This window comes from Oryctolagus cuniculus, chromosome 13, assembly GCF_051225735.1.
Source record: "Oryctolagus cuniculus isolate XC-2025 breed Fujian yellow rabbit chromosome 13, ASM5122573v1, whole genome shotgun sequence".
Taxonomy (NCBI): domain Eukaryota; kingdom Metazoa; phylum Chordata; class Mammalia; order Lagomorpha; family Leporidae; genus Oryctolagus; species Oryctolagus cuniculus.
The window spans coordinates 111776392-111784906 of NC_142879.1; the positions used below are offsets into that span (position 1 = coordinate 111776392).

The following is an 8515-nucleotide window of genomic DNA, read 5'->3' on the forward strand; positions in this document are numbered from 1 at the left end:
GCCTATTGAGCCACGGCGCCGGCTCTACATCTAACATTCTGAGTAATGTGTAATACGCATGAGAATATAGGCAGCTCTTCATTATACTGGTTCTATGTCTTTCATTTATATACCTTAGTAGAGGATTGTTAAAACTAATGGTATTTCTGTTTAAGTTTATGCTATTTGCCAAGCTGTCTGTTTTAATACACAATTGCATATGGTACAATGAGTCTCTTAGTGGTGAAACATAATTTAGTAGGCTATTTGTAAGCTGAGGAGGGACTAACAATGACCTAATTTCATTCAAAATATCACCTCATGTCAGCTTCAGCAATTCACTCCCCAAATGTCTGAAACAGCTGTGTAGGGCCAGGCCAAAGCCAGGAGACTGGGACTCCATCCACGTCTCTACTTGGGTGGCAGAGATCCAAGAACTTGGGCCATCTTCCACTTCTTTTTTAGGAGCCGTAGCAGGGAGTAGCACCAGAAGTGGAGTAGCCAGGACCTTAACCATATGGGATGCTGGGATCACCAAAGCATCACTGCAATTTTACTCTATCTTGCCTCCAGCTGGGGAATGTTTCCCTCACCAAAACCTTGATGGTCAACTGGTCAATGCCTGTATTGAGCTACTATAGACCCACAAGGGGATAATTGAGATGTGACAGAGCTTAGCACAAGACATTGCCTTGCATCACACAAAGAAATAGATGTGGTGTAATAAACAGACTGGGTATAGAAAACTACACATCAGCATGATCCAGGCCATAGCTAGATCACTGCTCACGGTATTCAGTTGTCTCCTCTAATATCAAGGAGATAAGGATCCCTGCCCTCATCATTTCTTTTGCTTGTAGCAGTGGAACTTCAAACTAGAGCTATTAGGCAAGAAAGAGAGCAAACTGATAAAAATAAGAACGTAGTAGAATTAGTTGTCTGTTACATGGCATGTGTATCATTAACAGAGACAGCAGGGGGTTGATGCTTCAAGTCGTCCCTTTCCCTCACATGAGAAACTTAGATTGAACTCTCAGATCCTAGCTTTGACTTAACTCATCCCCAGCTACTGTGATCATTCGGGGCATGAACCAACACGTGGCTGCTCTCTGTCCATCCATCCCTCCCCTCTTTTGGAATTTCAAATGTCAAAAAACCCTAATGAGTCCATTACAAATGTTAGAACTCAGAAAAATTACAGAAGATAAAATCAAACCAATGCACTTGCAATGAAAATTTCAATGTTATTCTTTAGGGATGCTTTTAAGATTTATTTGAAAGCAGAGTCACAGAGAGACAAAAAGGGAGAAGTAGAGTTGTCAACTAGTATTAGGGCACATGTATTTGCCATTTTCAGTAATGGAAAGAAGTTTGCAAAGTAGCTTGCAATATATTGGAAAGGATATAGGAAATATGAACATCATGAAAAAACTTGACAGTATAGTTGGACAAGAGAATACACTTGCTGTTCAAGTGCACATGTAATACCCTGCAGAAGAACTTTTGCTAGGTCACAAAAGAGTCTAAATAAACTGAAAAGATACAAATAAAACAATGAATGTTCTATGACCACAGGGATTTATCTTGAGTGTCAATAACAGAAGGACCTTTGAGAAGTGCACATATATATGGAACATAGCAACATATTCCTAAATAGAGAGCTATAGAAAATAGATAGCAAGTGAAAGTAAAAAATGCGAGATGATAGGAAATGAAAATGAAACATAAAAATAGGATGCAGTTAAAACAGGTTACGAATATGATCCCTCTCAATTTCTATAGCTTTTTAAGTACTAAAATGGAAAATTAGGATCACTTCAACTCTGCTATTCTTCATTGTGTAGGGTGGTCTGTAAGCAGTTTGTCAGTGTCTAACAAAAAAATGTATTAGTTGCATCAGAAGTCCAGCAGAGGGCAGCAAGAAGCCACTGAACAATGAGTTTGATCCTGAACTCACCCAAGAGGCCTCCTATGGTGCGCATTCTTAATCCACCAGGTGGTGTAGGTGCTGTGCCTACAGTAAATACAAGAACATTTTTCCTTCAAGACTGTGCTAAGGAAGCACCACTGCAACTTCTGGAAGACTTGGGGCTGTTTCCACATGGAGGAAATGATCCTGCACATGAGCCTTGTTGCAGTCTAGGATGTTTCTCATTTTTAAAAAATTTTTATTTGAAAGGCAAAGAGAGACAGACACATACACATAAGCAGAGAAAGAGGGAGAGATAGTGATTTTGCATGGGCTGGAACTGGCCAGGCCAAATCAGAAGCTGGTCACTCATCTGATCTCTCATATTGGTGGCAGAGAGACAACTATTGAGCTTGCTGCTTCCGTGGTTGTGTATGTGCAGGGAGCTGGAACAGAATCAGTACTGGGACTTGAGACAGACAGCACAGTATGGAATGTGGGTCTTCAACTACCAGGCCAAGTGCTTATTCCCTGGGAGTTTCTCTTAACTAGCAACAGAGAAGCAATCATTTACTAAGATGTTCCTGGGTGGCTTATTTATTTTTTTCATATAAAGTCAATTATCCATCACTGAGTGTTTTAATCAGATGAAGCTACACTGGGCTATGTTGTTTTTATATGTATCCCAGAGTGTTTGGGAGAAGAAATCCCAACACAGATTCAGAGATTGGCAGATAATGAAAGTGTGATAACAAATTTATCAGGATTTTGCAGTACAGACTTGGGGAGCACTCACTGCTGGTTTAGTCTGAGGCAAGAGGAAAAGATGTGAGCTCCTAAACTAATGCCTTCATTAATTCTCTATCACTGACTTTTTAAATCTGGGGAGGGAGTGTTGAGTAGTGGCCCCCCAAAGCCACACTGTATTTTTTTTCTATTTATTTTATTGGAAATAGGTACAGAAAGAGGTAGGGAGAGCGATAGCTAGAAAGATAGCTGTGTCTTTTATGCACTGGCTTACTCACAAAATGACAATTGCCAGAGTTGAGCTAATCCAAAGTCAAGAGTTTGTCCTGGATCTCCTACATCAGTGTGGAGGCACAAGGACTTGGCCATCCCCCGCTACTTTCCAAGGTGCATTGCCAGGGAGCTGGATTGGAAGTGGAGCAGCCAGGCTCCCATATGGGATGCAGATGCTACAGGCTGGTGCACCACAGCACAAGCCCAAATCAGTAATTTGCAGCTTCAAATTATTTCTAAATATTTTCAAAAGCAGAGGTGTGCAATATAATCATGGCTGATGCTGTGGTATAGTGGGTAAGCCACCACCTGGAGCACTGGCATCCCATATAGGAGCTGGTTCCTATCCCAGCTGTTCCACTTTCAATTCTGCTCCCTGTTAATGCACCTGGAAAAGCAACAGAAGATGGCCCAACTGCCATCCATGAGAGACACCTAGAATGAGTTCTGAGTTCTTGGCACCTCACTTTGACCTCTAAGCCCCAACTATTGTGGACATTTAGGGACTGAACCAGCAGATGGGTGATCTCTGCTGTGTCCTTCAGTCTATCTGGAATTCAAAGAAAAAATTAGTTTAAAAATGTAAGGGAATGGGATTTGGCATAATGATTGGAGCACTCCTTGAGAAGCGTATCTTTTATGTCAGCATGCCTGGGTTCAAGTCCCATCTCTGCCCTTATTGCAGGACATACCTCCAATCTGGTTGGTGGTGTTGCTGTAGAACCCCTAAAACCTGTATATACTTGCCCAACACACAGTAAGCCAATCACTGGCTTTGGTGTGGTGGAGTAAAGAAGCATTTATTTTAAAGACCAGATCAAGGAACTTAACTCCAGGGCTCCCCAGGAAGTTAGAAGCAAAGGTTCTTATAGATTGAAATTAGAGGTGACAGATGCATGTTCAGCTTGTGTCCAGGTTCCTGATCGGTTCGTGATGCTTTTGACCTTCATCTTCCTAGTTGAAGATGCTATATTCTTTAGGGAAGTGTAATGGTGTTCAGGTGCGCGTCAGTGAATCTGGGAGTTTACATACAATTGGTAGTTATTTGCTGCCCCAGACTGGGATGTTTCCTTACCTAGATGTGGAACTCCCCTAAATAAACCCATCCAGACAATATTGGCCAGCAGGCTTCTATCTGTTGCAGAAAAGTGACTTCTTGTGTGCAGGCCAGCTGTATCACTCCCTCAATTCAGTGAATTATTTTTGGTACAATATGGATAAGGACGCCTTGGTCTAAGGGAGACAGAGGAGATGCTTGGTCCTGCTTTTGTTTTATAGGGGTTTCATTTTAGATGTTTTTATTTTTTGTTACTTCTCCATCCTTAGGGAAAAGGGACAGTGATTGGTTAGACTGCTTCATGAAATTTGTGGGGTAATGTGGGGGTATTTTTAGGATGAAAGGAGAGGAGGTTGGAGGCATTTCTTTTACTTACTCATTTGCTTACTTAATAGTTAACACACACAGAGAGAGAGAGATATCTTCCATCTGCTGGTTCACTTCCCCAGGTGGCTGCATCAGCCAGGGCCACAAATAATGAGTCATCTTCCAAGGCCATTAGCAAGGTGTTGGATTGGAAGTGGAGCAGCCAAGACTGAAAGCAGTACTCATATGGGATGCTGGGGTCATAGTTGGCAATTTTACTTGCTACACCACAACATCAGCCACCATAGGCATTTCTTTAAGAAAAAAACTTGCTAGTTCTGGGTTTTGCTGTAGCAATCTTATATATAAATAGAAGGGTTACACAGCCAGTTTTTGCATAGCTTTACCTTGCAGGTATATAACCATTCTACAGCAGTAATAAAAGCAACATGCTAGTATTTCTGTACCTCAAATGAAACCAGAGAAATTAGTGATTTTTCTGCTAGAAAACTTCCAGCTTAAAACCAGGGATAGTCACTGATTAAGATTTGTGTGCATGTGGCTGGCACTTTGGTGTAGAGGGTAAAGCCACTGCTTGCCTTGCCAGTATCCTATATGGGCATGGGTTTGAGTCCCAGCTGCTCCACTTCTGATCCTTCTTGCTGCTAATGCACCCAGGAAATGAGCAGAGGATGGCCCAAGTACTGGGACTCTGGAACCACTTGGGGGACCTGGAAGAAGCTCCTGGCTTTTGACATTGGATGGGTCCAGCTCTGGCTGTTGCAGCCATTTGAGGACTGAACCAGCCACTGGAAGATCTCTCTGTCTCTTTCTCTCTTTGTAACTCTGTCTTTCAAATAAATGAATATTTAAAAAACAATAAAAAAAGAGACTTAGAGTAAGACCAGACATTGCATTTTAAGACATGTTGAGTTGGAAAGCAGTTCATACAGCAGACTCATGGAATGACAATCATTTTATATAGCATAGTGACCTCAGAATGAGCCCTTAAAGCATTCTTGTATGGTTGAAAAGCCCATGAAAACATTTCAGGCATTGAATTCTAAGACACTGTGGCAAAAATAAAAAAAGTCCTACATGAAGGATTGCCATGAATGATACCCCAGTGGAAAGAAGGAGCCATCCAAGAAGAATGTAGTTTTCTTTGAAGGGAGGACAGAACTTCCATTTTGCCTTTGGCTTTGCCTAAATACTGACAAAGACTGTGGTCTCAAAAGGCTTCCTTAGCCTGGGCAACTCATGGCAAGAGTCTTGGGTGATCACTGACATCATACATAAGAGATTCAATTGTTAAATTACAGCAGGAGTTGTACACTTACTCTGCATGCAAGACCTCGGTCCTAAATGAGTCATTGTATATTTATTTGAAAGTTACACAGAGGAGAGGCAGAGAGAGAGAAGTCTTCCATCTGCTGGTTCAAGGACTTGGGCCATCTTCTACTGATTTCCCAGGCCATAGCAGAGAGCTGGATCAGAAGTGGAGCATCCAGGGCTCGAGCTGGTGTCCATATAGGAGGCCGGCACTACAAGCAGCGGCTTTACTTGCTACACCACGGCGCCAGCCCCCAAGTTGTGGTTATTTATCACTTGCAATCACCTTTCCCCCTCCCATATGCTTTCCTTCGTTTGAGATATTTTGACCTTCAGTTTTGTTTGTGGATGTGGAAGGATGATAATTCTAAATTTTTGGTTTCCCTGAAATTTGTTTGTTTGTTTGTTTGTTTGTTTGTTTTTCTGTACTCTTCTCTGTTGGTTCCCTTATCCCATTGTCTTATCCATTCTGCCTCTGTGTGGGCCTGGGCTATGCCGTAGGTTAGATGTCCCTTCAGAGCTCCAACATGCCCGCAGAGTCTGCATAGAGATTCAGACCCAGAAACACATCCTGACCTCAGCAGCCGCTATCTTCTTAGTGGGAGCTACAACACTCTTCTTTGCTTGTACGTGTCCAGAACTAAGCCTGAATATGTCACCTGCAGTGCCCATCTACAATGCATTTATGTTTCTCTTTGTTCTGGCCAATTTCAGTAGGGCCACCTTCATGGACCCAGGCATTTTCCCTCAAGCTGAGGAAGATGAGGACAAGGAAGATTTTCGAGCTCCCTTGACAAAACAGTGGAGATCAATGGCATCCAGGTGTGCATGAAAGGATGTGCCAGCTGCCGCTGCTACTGTCCTCCTCGGCGTTCCCACACAGTGTCTGTGATAATTGTGTGGAGGAATTTGATCATCCCTGCCCCTGGGTGAACAACTGTATTGGCCGCCAGAACGAGCATTGTTTCTTCCTCTTCCTCCTTTCCTTGACAGCCCACTCTATGGGTATATTTGGCTTTGGCCTCCTTTATGTCCTCTGCCACATAGAGGAGCTCTCAGGGGTCTGCACACTGTCACAATGGCAGTGAAGTGTGTTGCTGGCTTATTCTTCATCCCTGTAGCTGGCCTCACAGGGTTTCATGTGGTGCTGGTGGCCTGCGGACGCACAGCCAATGAACAGGTTATGGGTAAATTCTGGGGAGGCATGAGCCCCTTCACCAATGGCTGCTGTAACAATGCACTTTGCAATTCCCCAGCACCCAGATATTTGGGAAGACCAAAGAAAGAGAAGACAATTGTAATCAGACCTCCCTTCCTTCAGCCAGAAGTGTCAGATTACTGTGAAGATCATGGATAATGGCATCCAGGGAGAGCTTAGGGGAACTAAGACTAAGGAAAGCTTGGAAACAACAGAGAGCCAGTCCGCAAATGCCAAACCCCGGCCTCCTCCTATGCCAGACCTGAGCAGCTGCATGGGACTGCGAACATACCTTTGCCTGGCTACTAATGGAGATAGCAGCTTTTGGGGCAAGGACAGCCCCCCACACCAACCATGTACAAGTGTCAGCCGGGTTATAGTAGCAGCAGTGCATCAGCTGCCCTACCTCATTCCTCCAGCACCAAGTTAGTCATGGGGACAGTTTGAGGAAGCCAACCTCAACTGCAGAGAGCAGCTGTCATCCCAGTTACCACTCAGAGCCCAGCTTGGAACCCGAGAGCTTCTGTTCTCCCACCTTTGGCAAAAGCTTTCACTTCGATCCACTTTCCAGTGGCTCTCGTTCCTCCAGCCTCAAGTCGGCGCAGAGAACAGGTTTTGTACTGGACGAGTTGCAGTCCATGCGTTCAGAAGGCACCACTTCCACCTCCTGTAAGAGCCTAGCCAATCAGACATGCAACGGAAGCCTGAGCCAGACCCAGCTTTCAGCTACACCTCTCCCTTCCTGTCAGTATTCCTGGCCCAGCAACAGGAAGCCGAGAGGCATGCACATTTGGTGCCAACATGAGAGCCCTCACCAGTCCGTTATGACAATCTGTGGCCTCCCTCCAGGGATGAGAGAAGCTGCTGCACCAGTCACCCAGTTCCCAGTCCATGAGGAAGAGCCAGGCTTGGGAGACTCAGGCATTCAGTCAACACCTGGCTCAGGCATGCCCTCATAGGGCTTCCTCCTTAGCTGATCCGAAGAGATCACCACTGAGCAAGACTCCACTTGGAAGCCCAGCTGTCCCCCATTTGGGGAAGGCAGAAAGCCTAAGGGGCCAGGGACTAGGGTCCCCTGAACCAGGTCCAACCACCCCATATCTGGGCTGTTAAACATCTTACAGCAGCCAAGAATCCCCACCTGGTGTCTCTGAGATAGAGAAAGTGGCCTTGCAGCCACTGCTGATGCCTGAAGATGAAGTACAGCTCAATACTGCCCACAGCAAATCCAACAGCAACCCAAGAGCATCAGCTCAGCCTCCCCTGGTCCCACAAGGGGAGGAGTCAAGAAACTGTCCTGAGTGGGTGGTACCACCTGAGATATGGTGTGAGCCATCAGCACCTCCCCTTCCCCACACCACTGTGTGTAGACCAAAGGGCCTCTGGTGACCATCTTCCTTCCCTCAAGGGGCTCCCTTCCCCTGCATGGATATGTTTTAAAACCCCAATTCCCAGAGGATGAGTGTTTTATAAAATGCAACCGAGTTGGGGAGTTGGAGAGTTGGGGCCCTGAGGCTGGGGTAGTAGCTCCCCCCTTTTACCTTTTAAGACCTTCCTTCCCTAATCCCAGGACCAGACTCAGTGGACATTTGTGCAATTGCTTGCCCTGGAGGGAACCAGATCATTTTTAAACCAGAAATAATTTTTTATTATTGTTACAGATCCTATTTTTTAATCTGTGTTACCAGGTGTGGGTATAAATATCAAAGAAATT

The 8515-nt window shown here is 44.7% G+C and overlaps 1 pseudogene; it reads left to right on the forward strand.

Moving 5' to 3' along the window:
• The first annotated feature begins 5612 nt into the window (after positions 1–5612).
• LOC100352566 (palmitoyltransferase ZDHHC5 pseudogene) lies at positions 5613–8132 on the forward strand (annotated as a pseudogene).
• The last annotated feature ends 383 nt before the right edge of the window (positions 8133–8515 follow it).